This window comes from Canis lupus, chromosome 11 (assembly GCF_003254725.2).
Source record: "Canis lupus dingo isolate Sandy chromosome 11, ASM325472v2, whole genome shotgun sequence".
Taxonomy (NCBI): domain Eukaryota; kingdom Metazoa; phylum Chordata; class Mammalia; order Carnivora; family Canidae; genus Canis; species Canis lupus.
The window spans coordinates 58,823,911-58,843,649 of NC_064253.1; positions in this window are offsets into that span (position 1 = coordinate 58,823,911).

Below are 19,739 nucleotides of genomic sequence, written 5' to 3' on the forward strand. Positions count from 1 at the left end.
TGCATAGACATGAATTATTTAATCAATTCCTATTTGAAAACATTTGGGTTATACCACTTTTATGAATACATAATGCTGCAATTAACAGATAAGATTTAGATTTTGAAGTGTCCTCATGAGAACATCTGAGCTGATGCCCTGTCTTTGGCCTAGCAGATACTATCATGAAGAAATGTAGACCCAAAGTGCTATGCAATTCTCTTACCTGATAGAGTTGTGGTTACTGTCAGTCTAGTTAAGACACAATGATAAACACTAATTTCTATTAATACAACTGCTTCTAAAATGTAGAATAGTTTTAAATGAAAATAATGCATGTGTATATTTTAAACCTCTAAATAGTACAGCTCCCCAACTCCCAAACCCAATTTACTTTTAATTTCACAGGTTATAAACTCCAGACAACCAGCAGCAATTGGTAGGCATTCTGCCAAAATTACAAAACAAGAAAATCTTATCTTTCAGTTCTCATTTTCTCTCTTTCTCCCAAATATTACAAATTCTTTATTATCAATCCTAGTTGTTAATAAAAATGTGAAACTAGATTATAGTGCATATTATTATCTCTAGGAGAATACTTTGGCTTGGGAAATACCATTTTATGAGAAACTTGGCCCTCATGTATAGGAAGCTACAGTGGCCATATTTGATTCCAGATATGTTTGCATTTCCTAAATTTTATAGATACATAGCTGAGCTGGTGCTTTGATAATATGTGTTCCGTTGTTCTTCTAGAGTATTTTCATATGAAAAACATTGAAAAAGCTGCAGAATTTCTACTGGAGGACAACCACAACTGCCAAAGGGGAAACAGACTCCAAAAAGGAAACCAAAATTTCTCTATGTAGAAACAGAAAGATGTCTGTTTACTATTTGTTACTGTGTAGTAGACTACTTCACCATCTCCTACTTTGGGGTTTTTGTTGTAGTTGGTGGTGGTGGTTTCTAATGCACATTACATAATCTTACTTGAATTTGGGGCACCAAAAATGAGCATGATCAATAAGTATCTTAAATTAGACTGAATCCTGAACCTGGGGCACAATGTGTCCTCATTTAATTAATGCATAGATTCTCAAATTTCAGTAACTTTGAGGGAAACATCATAGTCCCTCCATAAAATCTTTCAGCTACTTCCATCAGTTGTCCGATGTGGTTGAGGAACTTGATTGAGGACAGAAGTAATGAGCTGAAAAAGTATGGGCAGAGATTCTCTTATCCTTTGCTTATTCTTTCCTTTGACAGAAAACAAAGAATCCACAGTTGACTGTGAATGGACTATAAAATGTTCTGGGTAAAGATGAGAACTAACTACTTCAAGAAGAACAGTAAGGACAAAACCAGAAAGTAGCTAATAAGGAGAGTATCACAGCTAGCCTCTCCTCCACAGTACTAACAACTAGAACTCAACAAAAAGCATTTTTGAAGACATTAATATGTATATTTTTTAGAAGAAGTATAAAAATATTTTTTAAAATCAAATAGCCATTTGATTCCTTTCTCCATGAATTCTGATGAAATAAGTAGAAACATGCATACTCTTAGAAAATTTCCAGGCCATTTTGTCTTCACTATCTCTCTTTCTTGATTCTGTTCTTTGTATTCCCTGGAAATATTTTTCCATGATTCTAGAAAAATAAGATAAGCATTTACTTTTCCTGGAAAGGCCTAGGTAAATTCAGGGCCAAGAAATTTTAAAAAGTAGTATTTTCAAACCATGAGAGACTCCCAACTCTGGGAAAGGACTGCAGAAGGGGAGGTGATGGGGGACGAGGGGATGAGATAACTGGGTGATGGGCATTAAGGAGAGCATATGATGAGATGAGCACTGGGTATTATACTGGTTGGCAAATTGAATTTAAATTAATTAAAAATAAATTTTTAAAAAGCATTTTGTTCTTGACATTTTTGCCTCTTGCTAATATATTTGTATATTGGGACTATTCTACTCTTGCCACTAGAGTGCTGAAGACAGAGAAGATTGAGCATCGATGTGCAGCTGGAGAAAATAGACTATAGAGTCATTTATAGTCATTCAGAGCTGGTTCCAGGCTCTGGAGTTGTCTGTAATACAGCCATTAGTAATTCATGGTAGTCCAGGAGTTTGTGAGGGACTGCATTAGAGTTTGGATCAGATCTCCTAACACTGTAGAGTGGTCCCTTTTCCAAACTTGATTTATATGGATATGCTTCCCTGGGGAACATCAAGGAATGGTAGATGACTAGCTGAGAATAAGAATCAAGGACACACACACACACACACACACACACAAAAGAATCAAGGACACAGAGCCCTGTGCTCTCAGGAAAATTGGGTTTAGGTAAACATGTATAACTGGATTTAAATAAAAACTTGAAATATGACACTAAAGATAAGATAGCTAATTATATAGGAAATTTTGTGGGATAGTTCATATCAAACTTTTGAAAGATATTACTTAATTAAAAATTCAAGTTGATTTTTTTAGAACTAAAGAGAAAGAAATCCAAACAAGAAAGAATCCCATAAACAGTAGCAAGTTATGATTCTTTGATTTCAAAAAGAGCATTTCAGTATGGTATGGAGAGTATTTTATGTTTCAGCTTCTAAATATATTGTCTATTATCACAGATACTGATCAACATATAGTGAATATTATTGTGGGTTCTCTCATTATTTTCATCTGGATCCTGGGACCAGAATTATTTCTAAATATCACGTTTTGAAAAATAAACTCTAGTAAAAATTAAAAATTTAATTAAAAAATTAAATTTGACACTTTAGGAATATGTATAAGTGTAGATACATTTGAAGATGAAGTTGTGAAGTTTACTCAGAATTTTGGCCCACTCGCTTATCTGGGTCTTTCTTATCTAAAATTCCATTTCAAGAACTAAAAATTTCCACTCCATAGAAATTGTTTCCACCTACTAAAAATGTCACCAAGTAAACAAATTGGAATCTATAAAGTTACTACCAAATTTGATTCTGTGCTACTTACTGTTCTTTATCCAATTCATACAGGTATTCATGATTTCTTTAGTGATTTTAAAGAATGAAAGAATGAAAGTTTAAAAAATAAAGAATGAAAGTTTACAATGAATTAGTAGCTGAAAAATAAATTGAAAATTTCTTACAAGCCTCAAACAATTTGGGAGGAAAATTTTGGAGAATGACAGCCTATAATTTGCAAAAGTACATCTTTTATCATTACAGAATTGGACAAGAGAATGCACATATCAGTGAAAAATACACCATCTCTCTTAGTTGGTAACTCTAAGTGTTACCAAGTATTAGAAAGTGCTAGCACTTAATTTGATAAACATTAAAGAATAACTAATGACTCTGAAAAAGACAACACTAAGTGAATTTATGGCTGAACAATTTTATTTAGGGGATCCCTGGGTGGCTCAGCGGTTTAGCGCCTGCCTTTGGCCCAGGACGCGATCCTGGAGTCCTGGGATCAATCCCACATCCGGCTCCCTGCATGGAGCCTGCTTCTCCCTCTGCCTGTGTCTCTGCCTCTTTCTCCCTCTATGTCTATCATGAATAAATAAATAAAATCTTTAAAAAAATTATTTATATAAATATCATATCTTCCTTATCTATTTGTCTTTTGATGAGCTTTTAGGTTCCTCCCATATCTTGGCTATTGTAAATAATGCTGCAATAAACATGGGGTACTTATATTTTCTAAAGTAGTGAATGATATCATTATAGAGCTGTATTGGGACAGAGGTGGTAGCTACACCTCTGGTGAACATAGCATAATGTATAAAATTATTGAATCACTATGTTGGACACCTGAAACAAATGAAACAAATGTCACACTGAGGGTCAACTATACTCAAACAAACAAACAAAAAAATCTAATCTAACAAATCAAATGTCCAAAAAAAAGATTGGTTAAATTTTGATTTTAAATAATATCATTGAAGATTATTTATTTATATGGATAAATTTTTATATTTGGTGAAGAAAGCACATTACAAAATAGCGTATTCAGTATGATTTCATTTTATAAAAAGTATACAACTGTCCCTGGATAATACAATTGATAAATAATTTTTATTTTCTTCTTTGCATCTTTTCCAAATTACCAGTAAACGTGTTAGTTTCATGGTCAGAAATAAATGAATAATAAATGCTTTAAAAAACTAAATGAATTTATCTGGTAATAAATGCACTGAACTACAACATTAAAAAACACCATAAATGTAAGGAAGAAATGAGATTTATCATTATTTTCAGATAATAGCATCATATAAATAACAAAAGAATAAAGGGAAACATAAAAGAGTTACAAAACAACCCAACAAATTGGAGTATATGATAAAATTAGAAAATCAATAGCATCCTTATGCACCAGAAAAGAATAAGAATATAATGAAAACGCACTAAACCTTAAAAGTACAGAACAAAAGTCATAAAATACACAGCAATAATATTCATAAAAATGTGCTACATCTAGATCCATTTTTAAGAAAAATTACACACGAAAGGTATGATAGCTTTGTCTATTTACAATGTACTAGTGTGCTTGATTTATTCTTTTCTACTATGCAACTTTTACACATACACAAAACTAAAAAATATATTTGTACCGAGTACACAGTAATAATGAAGAAATCATGTAACTTACCACAACTTGGGGGATCCCTGGGTGGCTCAGCAGTTGAGCATCTGCCTTCGGCCCAGGGCGTGACCCTGGAGGCCCAGGATGGAGTCCCACATCGGGCTCCCTGCATGGAGCCTGCTTCTCCCTCTGCCTGTGTCTCTCTGTGTCTCTCATAAATAAATAAAATCTTTAAAAAAATAACTTACCACAACTTAATAGAGTATTGCCAGAACCTCATAACCCCTTGGATGCTTTCTCAGATCTCACAGTCTCATTAGAGAAAAGAGCCCTAACTTTTCAATAATTATAGCCTTGCATTCCTCAATGTTTTTTACACATATAACTGATCCTAACTATTCACAGATTTTAAATTTGCAAATTTATATATTTGCTAAAATGTATTTGTGATCCCCAAATCAAATATCATAGCACTTTCATGATTGATTCCAGCCAAAGGCAAACTGGTGAAAAAGTTGAGTCTCCTGATGCGTACATTCCCAAGTGAGGTAGAGCAGGATGATATTTTGTTTGGGATTTCAGCTCTCATACTGTAAATGTGTCTTTTTCACTATTTATTTAGTGCCACATTTTCTCATATTTCTGTATTTTTGGTACTGATTTCACTTTTAAAAATGACCCCCAAGAACAGTGCTGATGTAGCATTTAGTGGTGTTTCAAAGCAAAAGAAGGTGGTGAAATATCTTATGGAGAAAATACGTGTGTTAGATAAGCTTCTTTCCACATGAGTTTCAGTGCTGTTAATAGTGAATTCAATGTTAATGAATCAACAATGTATATTAAATAAGGTATCTTTAAACAGAAACAAACACAAAACAAGATTATGGTATTGCCTGGCTGACAAAATGTCAGGACAAGAGACTCACAGGAACCTAACTTTGTATTTCTCCTAGGAGCAATGGTTCAGTATTTATTAATCCACTCTTTGCAGGGAACTTTATTGTAATGGGAATCAACTGTCCATATTAATCATATGTCAATAGAAGATTCAGTTTTGACCTTTTATTTATGCTTACATTTATCTTTTCACACTATGTAGGTATTCTTCTGTAACTTGTCTGTTTTGTTAAATATTATATTTATGACATTTGTCAATGTTGATGGAGTCAATAACAAGAGTTATTATAGCTAGAGAAAGCTGGTTACAGTTTGATTTTGTTAAATACGCAGACCCAGTACTTCAGAAGAAAAAGTGCAAATAAGTCTCATAATGAAATCTGGTGTGGTCAGGCAGTGTACAGCAGGGTTTCTCTATAGAGAAATCATAGAATCTTCAAGTATTTCACAAATACTGTTTGGACCCAGGTCTTATGCCTTCATGCTTTCTCTCAGTCTAGTGGAAGTTTTCAATAAAATATTTTAACATACTGATTTAGCACCAGTACTTACTTCAAGTGACAGAGTGGAAGGTATGCTGAACACATTAATCAGATTATCTATAATAATGACATTCTATTTTAATGGGGTTGTGTGGGATAACTTCTAGACACTTCCAGGGTTACAATGTAAACATATCTGCAATTAATTGGAATTATCAAATAGGTCTATGATTATTTAACTTAATCTGATTAAGTTTGGTGCATAGGACAACCATTTTAGTGAAAGGGGTATTGATGGTCTCTAGATGGGATTTTATGATTATGACATAAAATTTTATCTAATGGCCCCAAACCTCTAATTTGTAAAAATCAGATGCTGAAATTACGAAAATATATCTGGCCACACTTACCAAAGCGAAGTTACCTGCCTATTCCCTGCTCCAGGAAGTGTGGTTCTCTAACATCTGCATAAGAACCAGCTGTTGTGCTTGTTAAATATGCTCATTCCTGGGAGTCATTCCAGACTTTCTGAAACTAAAATTTCAAGTATGATTATTTTCAAATGTCCATTTGACATTTTATGAGCTAGACAATTTGAAAATCTTTTTTTTTTTAAAGATCTTATTTATTTATTCATAAGACACAGAGAGAGAGGGGCAGAGACACAGGCAGAGGGTAAAACGGGACTCGATCCCGGGTCTCCAGGATCACGCCCTGGGCTGAAGATGGCACTAAACGACTGAGCCACCCAGGCTGTTGGACAATTTGAAAATCTTGACTCAATATGTTTAGGTAACTAAAGCAAATGTGCAGTGGTTCCTCTGTTAATGATTCAGTGGTAATACAGGAAATGCCTTAACTGCATTAATTACACTAGGATTCAAAGTATAGGCAGCAGCTCCTCCCTATGTTCTAATCATGCTGCTCACAATACTTATTCCAATTGCATTTCTTGTAATGCTAAGGTTTTTATTCTTGAAACCTAAAGCTTTAGTTTTTGTTTCAGAGGGTATAAAAGGATTGCAGAAAGAATGGACATAACAGCATATTAGGGAATCTCATATTGACCCTCTTCATCATAAGACCACTATTCGCAGCTGCTGGTTTCTACTTGGGTTGTTTGTTCGGAGGTGTAGAGGTTTTCCAAAGCCTCGGAAATGTTGAAAATGCACTCACATTTCAGCAGCCCTAAGCCTTTAATTCTAGTGGCTGCTGCCCTGGCGAGAAAAAGTGATATGTGTACTAGGAAATGAGAGTGAATGTTCCTCTTCCTATTTCGTCCTTCAACAACTTCCAGAGGCAAAAGTTGTTTGCCTGGAATATTGGATTTTAAAGGTCACTTTTTATTTTATAGCTCTAGGTTGGTTTTTATTTCTAGATATTTTACATGACCTGTGGTAAATTAGAATCTAACCTGTACTGAAGGACAAACTAGAAGTATGCCTAATACCCTAGAACTTCATTTTCCCACTTTAAAGTGAATACTTTAAAAATGCCTTAACAAAATCCTGTGATAATTCCTTTGGATTGGTACTTAGATGTCTATTATGGCTTTTAAAAATTTAAACCTTAGGATAAGACAAACATGGGTTGCCTTTGAAATATTAACCATCTGTTGAAGATTGGTCAAGTTACTTAATCTATAAGAATGATGTATTTTCTGTAAAACTGAGGCAACCATGGTCCTATATTGTAGTATTGCTGCAAAAAGAAATTTAATAGCAAAAATTAAGTGTGATTTAAGACATTTAAGAAAATAACTGATGTATAAAACTAATCAATAAATATGTGTTATTAAGTCAGAAACTATATTTAATTATATCTTAAAGTCACTAAATGCATTTAATGATTCTTAAAATCATTTTCCTATTAAGTTGATAATAGCACTTTATATTTCATTATAAAATCACGCAAATAAGTGAGAATATAATTGTTCAATTTAGTAAGAAGGATGGCAGGTAGAAAAGAAAGATGCTCCAATTTCATCTTTCAAAATGTAATTAAAATTAAACTTCATGAAAATAAGCATACACTTGCTTTTTAATATATCCTTATAATAGATATATAAAACCTAACACCAGTGGTTAGATAGATAGATTTTATTCCCAACTTCTTTAAGGTATGATAGTTCCCCTTTACATATCTGAATAGTGACAAGATCTCCTTGTAATTTATAAGTTTATACATGTTTAACTTAATGGTGAATGTATAGCTGGTGCTCAGTAGATGTTTTTTGAATCAATAGTGACTGAATGAGAAAGCCTTGGTCATTGCCCAAGCATGTCACTTTTGGAGAACTACTTTTACTCAAATATTGTTCATATATTTATTTTTTAACCATGTAACTTTTAAAATAATCCAATAAATGCTTTTTTTAAAATTTGAGTTACAGCTATTACCAATGAAATTTTCTGGCATAGAATATTGAAAATACCATAACCCTATATTAATATGAAATCTCCTTCAGTTTACTTGTTCCCTATTAAAAGCATCATAAACCATATATTGATTCTTTAAAAAAGAAAGGAGAATAACCTTGTACCAACTGAGGCATCCTGTTAGCTGGCAAATAAAACAAGTCTTTTTCACGGAGTTTCTACATTGTAATTGGTATGCTGGCTGTGTCAAAAAGAAGAAAGGACTAGAAAAAGTGTAAAAATGAATTTAAAATAACAAAAATTTACTCATTATGATCCCAAATCCCAGCTTAAAAGAAATAATGATCAAAAAGACATTTCTTCAGAAATCACTTCAATATATTGTTGAAAGCTGAGATAATGGTAGCATAGTTATAATTAGGGGGAAAAAACATTTTTCAGATGTATCAAAAAGTTTTAGGTGATGGCAAATCATTTGGTCAGAAATTTGGATTCTATTTCCCCACAGCTCACATACTACACACACACAAAGGATTCGAAAGTTTATAAAAGGGTTTTTATTAAGTATAAATACCAAGTACACTAAGATAATTTCCAGCATATTTAAAAACACTAAGCACTATAAAAATTCTATTTTGAAGAGAACAATCAACTTCCTCTGACAGAAAGTTAGATGAGACTTCTATTTCCCTATTCTTCATACATAAGTACAACTTAAATCCCTGCATATTATATAAGTCAATAATAAGAAGGCTCTGAAAGTTGGAAAGACAAAGGAAAAACAAGGCTAAGAACTGTGGAACCCAAGAAACAGCACAATGGTGAGTTTCCTGGATTTTCATTTTGCCTCATATATCCCAGGCTTAGACCTGAAGAAGCTGACAAACCAGAAACATGAGTGAACACAAACAAACAAAAGCCCCAATAAAATTCTTTCTAACCAAAAGACCAGGAAAGGGATAACTTAACAAGACAAAAATTTTAGAGTATAACCTCTATACACAAATAGGGTTCAATTCCACCATTCTCAGCAAAGAACTAGGGAGTTTGGACTTCTACCTTTTCTTGGCTGTATTGAGTCACTTACTTCCCCACTGGGGTAGTGTCAGAGAAGACCTGATAGGAAGCCAGAATTCTCATTCCCACTGAGGAGTTACAATCTCCTCTCTTCATATTAGTCAATATCATAGGTAGAACTTGAATTCCTACTGTTACAAATACAGCTAAAAAGCAAATTAGAAAATATTTTTCAGAAGAAAAACAATTATTAGACAAGAATTGTGAGAGTAAGATCACCATATAAATTATGAAGTAGAAAGATTAAAACAAATGTCTACAATGTACTAGACAGAACAGAAAAACAGAATAAGACACACATGAGGATTTTAATCCTAATTCAAAAAGCATTATAAACTAACTGGAAAAGGGTTATTCCATAAAATGTGTTGGGGTAAGTAGTTAATAGCTTGCAAATAAAACTTAGTTTAGAATCTCATACCTCAACTTTAACTAAAATATATTGTAGGTGAAACAGTTAAAATATCTTTATATAAGGCATATCAAATGGAAACCAATATATAAGGTATATAAAAATGGAAATAGGAATAGCTGAAACTTTAATAAAGAAAATAATTTGCCAGCTTAAAAAGTACAGAAGAAATCATACATTTGTGTCTTTACAATATTTTTATGTGTTTGATGAGTTGGTTTCAGAGGAGACCTATTAGAGTCAGGATTTTCACCACCACTACCAAGCAGTAACAAGGTCCCTATGGGATCAGCTGAGGTCATAAGAGAAACATTAACAAGGCATTCCTATCCTTCCCAGTAGGGTAATATCTACAGAGTTATAGAGAGAAGCCAGATCTACCATAGCAATAATGAGGAGCCCTCACCCATACCAGTGTCAACAAAGGGAGAGTGGGGAGCCTGGACTTCTACCCTCCTCCCTCTCCTTGGCAAAAATAGTATCAGAGAAAGCCAGATTCAAGGTATCTTTGAAAAAGTTCAAAGAATCTTTGAATAAGTTCCAGAATCTTATAATAACCACATGTAAAAAATCACCTGTAACACTGAAAATAAGGAAAACTGCAACTTGAATGAGAAAGGCCCAAAACCTATATAACAAAGATGGTAGAATTATCTAACAAACATTGTAAAGCAGTCATCATAATAATGCTTCAACAAGCAATTATCAACATACCTGATACAGATAAAAAATAAAGTTTCAGTAAGGAAATGGTGTCAGTAAAAGTATAAGATATGAAGAACCAAATAGAAATTTTAGAACTAAAAAATACCCCTTCCCCTCACACACAAATTCAGTTTTGGCTTTAACAGCAGAATGGAGTATACAGAGGAATAAATCAGTGAACTGAAAGATAGAACAAGGGATTACCCAATCTGAATAAGAGTCAGAAAAAAGAAGACAAGAACAAATTCTTAGGGGCCTGTGAAAAGTATAAAAGATCTATACTTATGCTATTGGAGCCCAGCAAAAAATTAAGAAAAGCAAGGTAAAGTTGAAAAAGTAATTGAAGGAATAAAAGAATAAAACTTCCCAAATTTGGTTAAAAAATCTATAGATTTAAGAAGTTAAATAAACCTTAATTAAGATAAATACAATAAGAGTCACTGCAAAGCAAATTATAGTTACAGTTGGGAAATGAAAGCAAAAGAAAATACCTCAAAAACAGCCAGAGAAGATTAATACCTAACCTGGAATGAAACAAATGACAGTGGATTTCTCATAGGAAACTATGGAAGCCACAATAAAGTGTCACTACATGTTTTAAATGCTGAAAGAAAAAAAAAACTCTCAAATCAGAATTCTATATCCAGTACAAATATCCTATAGGGATGACATAAAACTAATTGAATTTGTTGTAGCAGACCTACCTAAAATGATGGCTAAAAGGAATTATCTAATTAGTACAGAATCCTGGAACACAAGGCATTAAGAAAGAACAAAAAGAAGAGTAGAAGTCTGGGTAAGTAGGTAAATATATAGATTATTCTTTTCCTTTTGAATTTTCTAAATTATGTTTGATGGTCAAAGCAAAAATTGTAATACTATCTGATATGCTTCTCAATTAATGTAGAGAAAATATTTAAAGCAATTATATAATAAATGAGGAAGGTAAAAAGGCATAAAAGGAAATAAGCTTTGTACACTGTATATTTTGTTCCTTCTGGTAAAATGTTAACACCAACAGACTGTGAGAAGTCACATATATTGAATGTAACAACAAGAGCAATTACATTAAAAAAAATACAAAGATATGCACTTAAAACAGAAAAAAAAACAAAAAACAAAAAAACATCAAATCCAAAGTAACCCAACAAAGGCATGAAAAAGAAAACAGAAATCAGGAAGCCTCGATGGCTCAGTTGGTCAAGCGCCTGCCTTTGGCTCAGATCGCGATTGCAGTGTCCTGGGATCGAGACCCAAGTCGGGCTCCTTGTTCAGAGTCTGCTTCTGCCTCACCCTCTGCAACTCTTCCTGCTTATTCTCTCTCTCTCTCAAATAAATAAATAAAATTCTTAAAAAAAAAAAAGAAAACACAGAAATCAAAGGCAGAGAGAACAGAGAGAAAACAGAAAATAAAATGTCAGACTAAATCCCTAACATATCAATAATTATACTATATGTAACTGGCCTAAATACTCCAATTAAAAGTCAGTTTTTGGTAGAGTGAATTTTAAAAATATGATCTAATTATAAAACTGCTATAGAATTACTTCCCCCTTTGAGAAAAGTAGGCAATGAAACAACAAAAATCTCTGAATTCTGGAGGGACCTTGCTTCTCAGAGATCTGTGGATCCTGTAAAAGTATTGGGAGTTAGTCCACATTGGTCCTGTGTGAAAGTCAGGACCTCTAAAGTGCCAAGAGATTAAGGAGTTGGGCAAAATTCTCCATGACACTCATGCAAGGGGATCAGAAAGAGATCTGAGAGCAGGGAGGATGTTTCCAGATGCCTCTGCAAAGGATAGGTATTGTGTCTACTATTATACTGTAGGTCCATAGGTGTGGACATTGTGTTATGTGTTTCACTAAGCAAAGGATTGATTCCATTTGCCTCTTAGGATACCGAGATGAAGTGAGCTGGCAGGAAAGCAGGAAGAATGGTAGAAAGGGAGGAAGGAAGGAGGGGTAGTAGGCCAAACCATCCATGTAGGCCCATGTCTGGAGAGAATATCAATCAAAATTAATACAAACAGGTAGTTAGACACAATGGTTGTAATACATGTTCAAGAAACAGAATTTTAAAACTTTAAAAATAATAATAATAAAAAGATATGCTTTGGGAGCTTTAAATGAAACACTCTCTGGAGAAAAATGTATGACTTTCCAACTCTGCATTCTGTAGATAAATGAAAGGAGACTGATCTGGATATATATGAAAGTACAGACACAATTTTAAAAATCATAACTGGGATCCCTGGGTGGCGCAGCGGTTTAGCGCCTGCCTTTGGCCCCGGGCGCGATCCTGGAGACCCGGGATCAAATCCCACATCGGGCTCTCGGTGCATGGAGCCTGCTTCTCCCTCTGCCTATGTCTCTGCCTCTCTCTCTCTCTCTCTCTCTCTCTCTCTGTGACTATCATAAATAAATAAAAAAAAATAAAAAAAAATCATAACAAAACTTGAATTGGAAAATAACTTGTAGATAATGGGCACAACAATAATAAATTAATGTCTAAAAGAAAAATAAAAATTCATTGAGATGAAGAAAGATCTCAATGCCAAAACTGTAAGGATTCTGTAGGCTCCAGGTACATTTACTAGAAAATACACACACACACACACACACACGCATACACACACAAATAGTCTATATATACACACATGAAATTGAACTTTTAGGATAAAGTTTGTATGAATTTGTGTTCAAAAACAGAAAAATTCTAAGAAGCATGAGACTCCTTCCACAGAATAAAACATCTCTAGATTTCTTGTAAATATACAGTATATTTTCATAATTCTTTTTATACACGAAAACAATGGGAAAATGTGTCATTTATCCCTATTAGTTCTTAAATGTGATACAACCAAAAAAATCACCTGAAATAGTACCAAACAATTTACAGTACTGTCCCCAGATCCTCCTTTTTATATATTAAAATTCTATCACTAGATCTAACATTATGTAGCTCTAAATATGCATATATAATTATACAATACAATATACATTTCTAATTACAGACATTTAAAATAATGTCAAATAGTTTTTATATTTAGTTTTTAGTAATCTTCATGATGCTTCAGGACTATAAAAAATGTAGTTCGTTTTTTAAGTTTCTAAAAATGTATTTATTTTAGTAATCTCTATACCCAACCTGGGGCTCAAACCCATAATCAAGAGATCAAGAGTCACATACTCCTCTGGCTGGGCTAGCCAGGTACCCCCAAATACAGTTCTTAAGCAGAGTTTTTGAAGGATAACAGTAAAGTGCTAGAAATCTTACAATTTAATCAGAATCTTTATGATTATATTATAATGTATAATTGTGATATCAGAACAAAAATTTGGGCACCATCTCTTAGCTAAGTCACTTTACCCAGGAGAGAAAAAACTTGTGTCTTTATTTCCAGAGGTAGTTTTACAACTTGAAGCATGGTGTCTACCGAAGTTAGGCTTGGGCCTTGCTGCAGAAACTGTGAGATAGGTGTGCTATCTCCCTTGATGTTTACAGGTAAAAAATAACGTAAAGATATTTACATTCAAAGAAGTAGTTCTTAGGCCCTGAGAAAGACATTTCTGGGTCATAAAGCTGACAAAATGCCTATTTGGTTTTCAAAGGGACTTACATTGAATTTGAAGAGGGAAAAGTACTAGAATTATAAGTTTTCTACAGTAAATGGTCTAAGAAAATGGGTGGGGGAAAATCTCCTTTCTTTTTCAACAGGGAAATTTAACTTATTTTTAATTTATAAAAGCTGAAGGCGATGCTAAACCACTGAGCCACCGGGGCTGCCCTCACATCTTCTCTTCTACTGTCGACATCAATATATATATATAAAATTTCCTTTGCTTTAAATGAAATGTGCTGACTTAAGTGATTCAGCTTATTAAGTCACATATTAATAAAGTCGATGAATAAATTTTACACATGCTATCATAAATAAATATTTAGGGATTTTATTTTATTTTTTTTAATTTTTATTTATTTATGATAGTCACAGAGAGAGAGAGAGAGAGAGAGAGAGAGGCAGAGACACAGGCAGAGGGAGAAGCAGGCTCCATGCACCGGGAGCCCGACGTGGGATTCGATCCCAGGTCTCCAGGATCACGCCCTGGGCCAAAGGCAGGCGCTAAACCGCTGCGCCACCCAGGGATCCTGGATTTTATTTTTTTAATTAAAGATTTATTTATATTAGAGAGCATGAATGAGGGGAGGGGCAGAGAGAGAAAATCTTCAAGCCAACTCACTGCTGAGCCCAGAGCCACACTGACGGCTTGAGTTTATGACCCATGAGATCAGGACCTGAGACGAAACCAAGAATCAGAGGCTTACCCGACTGAGTCATCCAGGTGCCCCATAAATACTTAGAAATTTTAAAAACATCTTAAAATAAACCCTTTTATTGCCATTATCTGAAGTTTATACATGATCTTGTTGATTTCAGGGATCCTGTCTCTCCTAAAAATCTGGCTAGGAATAAATCCACATTTAGCAGTATTTATGTGTAATCACATGCTGTTAATTAATGAGAAGACAATCACCTCCTACAAACTAACTTCTTATGCTTCTCAAAATGTAATTTTCCATCCCAGAGTAAGTACAGAAGGCTGAGGTAAAAAACAAACAGAAAAACAAAAAACAAAAACAACAACAACAAAAAACTAGAGCCAATTATCCAATTATCCTTACCTTTAGGAATCCTACCTTTCCTTTGCTAGAGGTTTTATTCCTTATTGCTTTGTCAGTTTTTTGTGGATCTTTCCTCTATCAAATATTATATTTGTTTGAAAATTAACAGAATAACACATCTCATATATTAATAACGAATATATTTTAAGGTCATTTTGTAATTCGGGTCTGATACGTGATTAGAACTCCTAAACTAGGGCTTACCTGAGTGACTCAGTGGTTAAGTGTCTGCCTTTGGCTCAGGTCATAAACCCAGGGTCCTGGGATGGAGTCCCACATTTGGCTCCCTGTGGGGAGCCAGCTTCTCCCTCTGCCTATGTCTCTGCCTCTCTGTGTTTCACGTGAATAAATAAAATTTAAAAAAAGAATTCCTAAATTATACACTCCCCAATCAAATATATTGAAATAGAAATTTTGCGATTTAAGTTTATTTCCCTATTATTAGTCCTGAAGCAGAACAGGCATTCCATAAATATATTGACTAAAAGAATGATGATAATACCTCAAATCTAAAATGTCATAACATTTTTCAGCCCTATAACATAAAATTACCAGAATATTTCCAGCCTAGCAGCTATAATATTTATATTAATAGAAGATCAAAAACAAATGCCAATTTTATACTAAGAGATTTGAAATAACAACCATGTTTTCCAATGTTTAAAAATTATATAATTTTTAAGTGTATACTTTTAAGAAGACTAAGCATGAGATTGTCTGAATGTCTAAATATCTTCACATACCAAAAACAGCTTAAGACCAAGGACAAGGATGTTTTAGTTAAGATTATGACTAGTTCCTCATTGCTTGGTAAACTCCCTAAGTAATCAGGTTCTCTGATGCCTCTCATTTGGTTGTTTACCAAGATGCTTAAAGAGAGCGGATTCTTCAAAGTCAATTACTTCCTGTCCTGAGTATCAACTCCCTAATACCATTAACTCCTCCTAATTCTTTCAAGAAGTAGAGAGAGACTATTGAGCTAATTGAACCATATTTCTAATGGTTGCTAATGATTTAATGTGCTCATCCTCCCAGATAATATATTTGCATTTTAACAGGAAAATAAAATGTCTAAGTGGAAGGAATGACTACTGTGACGATTTCCAGATAGATTATGAATATTAATGTACTTTAAGTGAAGTTCCCTGGAAAGATGATTGTGTTTGTTGAACAGGAAAATGTAACTGAAAACTATTTCAAAAATATGTTTGGGGAAATCAATTCCTTTGTTCAGCCATTTTAATAAAAAATGTAGTCCAAACAAGTAGGCAAAGATTGTCCATTTAAAATCTGGGTGAAATAATATACAGTAAGTAAAAATTGGGGGGAATAAAACTTTAAACAATTACTATTGAGATGAAATTATGAGTTATACAGTTAGATCTTTAGCTCTTTGAGTTTTATCAGCTCCTTAGTTTTACTTTTCATAGATTTATGAGGAGTATAACTAACATAATAAATTTCACATATTTAGGGATCTCTGGGTGGCGCAGCGGTTTAGCGCCTGCCTTTGGCCCAGGGCGTGATCCTGGAGACCCGGGATCGAATCCCATGTCGGGCTCCCGGTGCATGGAGCCTGCTTCTCCCTCTGCCTATGTCTCTGCCACTCTCTCTCTCTCTCTCTCTCTGTGACTATCATAAATAAATAAAAATTTAAAAAAAATAAAAAAATAAATTTCACATATTTAAAGAGTATAGTTTGATAAGGTATATATATATATATATATCTCAACCTTTGTAACTATTACCATAAACAACATATTTGTAACTTGCTGAAATTTCCATGCAACTGATGTAGGAAGGCTGAGGGGACTCCATTTTAGAAAGGCTTTGACTCTGTTGTTTTTCTGCTAGGCCTATTTACTCATGTTTTATATTTTGCCTCTGAACCAGCCAAAGAAGCTATGTTCCCACTTCAAGGGGGAAGCAAGAAAGTAAATCATTCTCTGAGCTTTGTCCCAGTCCCCCAAACATCAGATAACATCTAAGAAGTGCTAGATCCCAAACATGTGCCAGTTCATTAGCTTCAAGCAAAACAGCCAACACTGGTATCAATAGCCCTTAGCCTCATGATTTCTAAAATAACACCTACTATTCACCTGTCAGCCACCTTTTATTGGACCCTATCTTAGATTCCAAAAAGGATATTTACCAATGAAGACTCCTTCTCCCTTCCTGAGTCTGCTAGACACTCTGTTATTCTCTACCTGTCACTTACACTATTCAATAAACTCTTTTCACGTTCTCTGAATTTCATTTGATTCTTTTCCTGCATGAAGCCAAGGACCCTCTTGGCTGGTGCTGCAATATCCTCATTACCACTACAACCTTTCCTCTTCCTTCTTAACCCTATCCACTGTCCTCTGGCATTTACTGTTTTGCTTTGTCACTACAGATTAGTTTGTATCTTACAGAATTTCTCCAAAATAGGAACACATAGTATGTAAAACATTTTTCTGACTCTCTCATTCAGCAGAATTATTTTAATTTTCATTCATCTTGTTGCATGTATCTATAGTTGATTCCTTTGGCTGACTTGTACTGCATTGTATGGATAGACCACATTTTATATAACCATTCATTTGTTGATGAACATTTGTATTGTTTTTTAGTTTTTGTCTATTTCAAATAAAGCTGCTAAAAATATGTGTAAAACTTTTGGTAGGAACATAATGCTTTAATTAATATTGGGTGAATTACCTAGTAATAATGTTTGTAGCATGTGGAAAGTATCTAAACACCTTAAAAATATAAAGTTTTAGAAACACAGAAAAATTGCAAAGATGATACAGAGAGTTCTCATATATCTCACACTCTGATTCCTCTATTCTTAACATCTTACGTTAGTGTGGTACATTTGCCAAAATTAAAGAACCCATACTGATATATTATCAGAGACTAAAATCCAAACTTTATCCATATTTCTTTACTTTTTAACCTAATGCCATTTTTCTGTTCCAGATCTCTAGCCAAGATTCTACATTTAGTTGTCACATATTTAAGGTGTACAACTTGATATTTTGATATACGTATATGTTGAAAAATATTGAGCACAATCTAATTAACATATACATCACCTCACATAGTTACTATTTCTTTTTATTGTTTTATAGTAATAAAACTTAAGATCTATCATCTTAGCAAATTTCAGGTATACAATACAATATTCCTTTGCTTTTGATGGCTTTAAGACTATGGAAGGGTACCAGTCAGATATTTTGCAGCATGCCCTCTATTGGGATTTTTCTTACGCTATCTCATAACTAGCCTGGGTTTTATATTTTGAGAAGGAAAAGCAGATAATTAAACTGCTGTTTAAAAACATATCAGAAGCACATTCCGTCACCATGATTTATCTTTACGCTGACCCTAATCACCTGATTGAGGTAATGTCTGTCTGTGAGGTTACACTTTCTTCCCTTTCCCTACTGCACTCTTTAGAACAAAGTCAGTAGAGATGCCTGGGTAGCTCAGTGGTTGAGCATCTGCCTTCAGCTCAGGCATGAATCTGGGGTTCTGAGATCAAGTTATGCAGGGAGCCCACTTCTCCCTCTGTCTATTTCTTGGCCTCTCTCTCTCTCTCTTTCTGTGTGTATGTGTGTGTGTTTCATGAATAAATAAGAAAATCATAAAAAAATAGAATGAAGTCAATATAGTACTACCCACATTTGAGGAATGGGGAATTAAATTCCGCCTCTCTGAGGAAGAGATATCAACAAATTATTTAGGATTCTTTGCATGGAGATTTGTCTGTTTCCCTCTATTTTGAATAAGCAGCAAATCATAGATTTATATTAGCACAGACTCAAAGATATGTATTTTCTATTTTGAGGTCCTTACATATTCTCAATACAAATCATTTGTAAGATACATGATTTGTAAATATTTTCTCCTAGTCTGTTGTTTGTCTTGCATTCTCTAATGGTGACTTACAAAGAGCAGAAGATTTTAATCTTGATGAAATTCTGTTTATCATTGTATTTCTCTTGTATGGTACATGGAGTTGGTATCATATCTAAGAAATCTTTGCCTATCCAAGGTCTCAATGATTTATTTCTGTGATTTCTTTTACAATGGATATCTTTAATATTTAGATCTATGAACCATTTTGAGCTGATCTTAGTATATGCTGCATGGTGTGGTCGAAGTTCAGTTTTATCTTAGAGTAGGCATTAGAGTGTGATGTACAATTCTGGCAATCCCCTAAGAGATTGCAATGACAAAGAAACCTTATCCTTGTATATTGCCAAGCAGATACAACTCATTACACACATATTCAAAAAGTACATGATAGCTAGTCCTCAGGTAAGAGAACTTGACAGCTCTGTTTTGTTACATAGAGTTTATCCTAATTTCATCTGGCAATTGGGGTGGTCATGTATGTTTGCTAATTGACTCTCCAAAGGAAAAATAAACTTCTCATATCTTTAGGATAAGATGTAGTTTTGCAAGTTCTGGTGAAGTACCTACCTAATTAGATTCCTTGTCTTTCACAGAAACTGAGAGATAGGGGCACTATCTTTTTGATGATTACATTTCAAAGAGATGG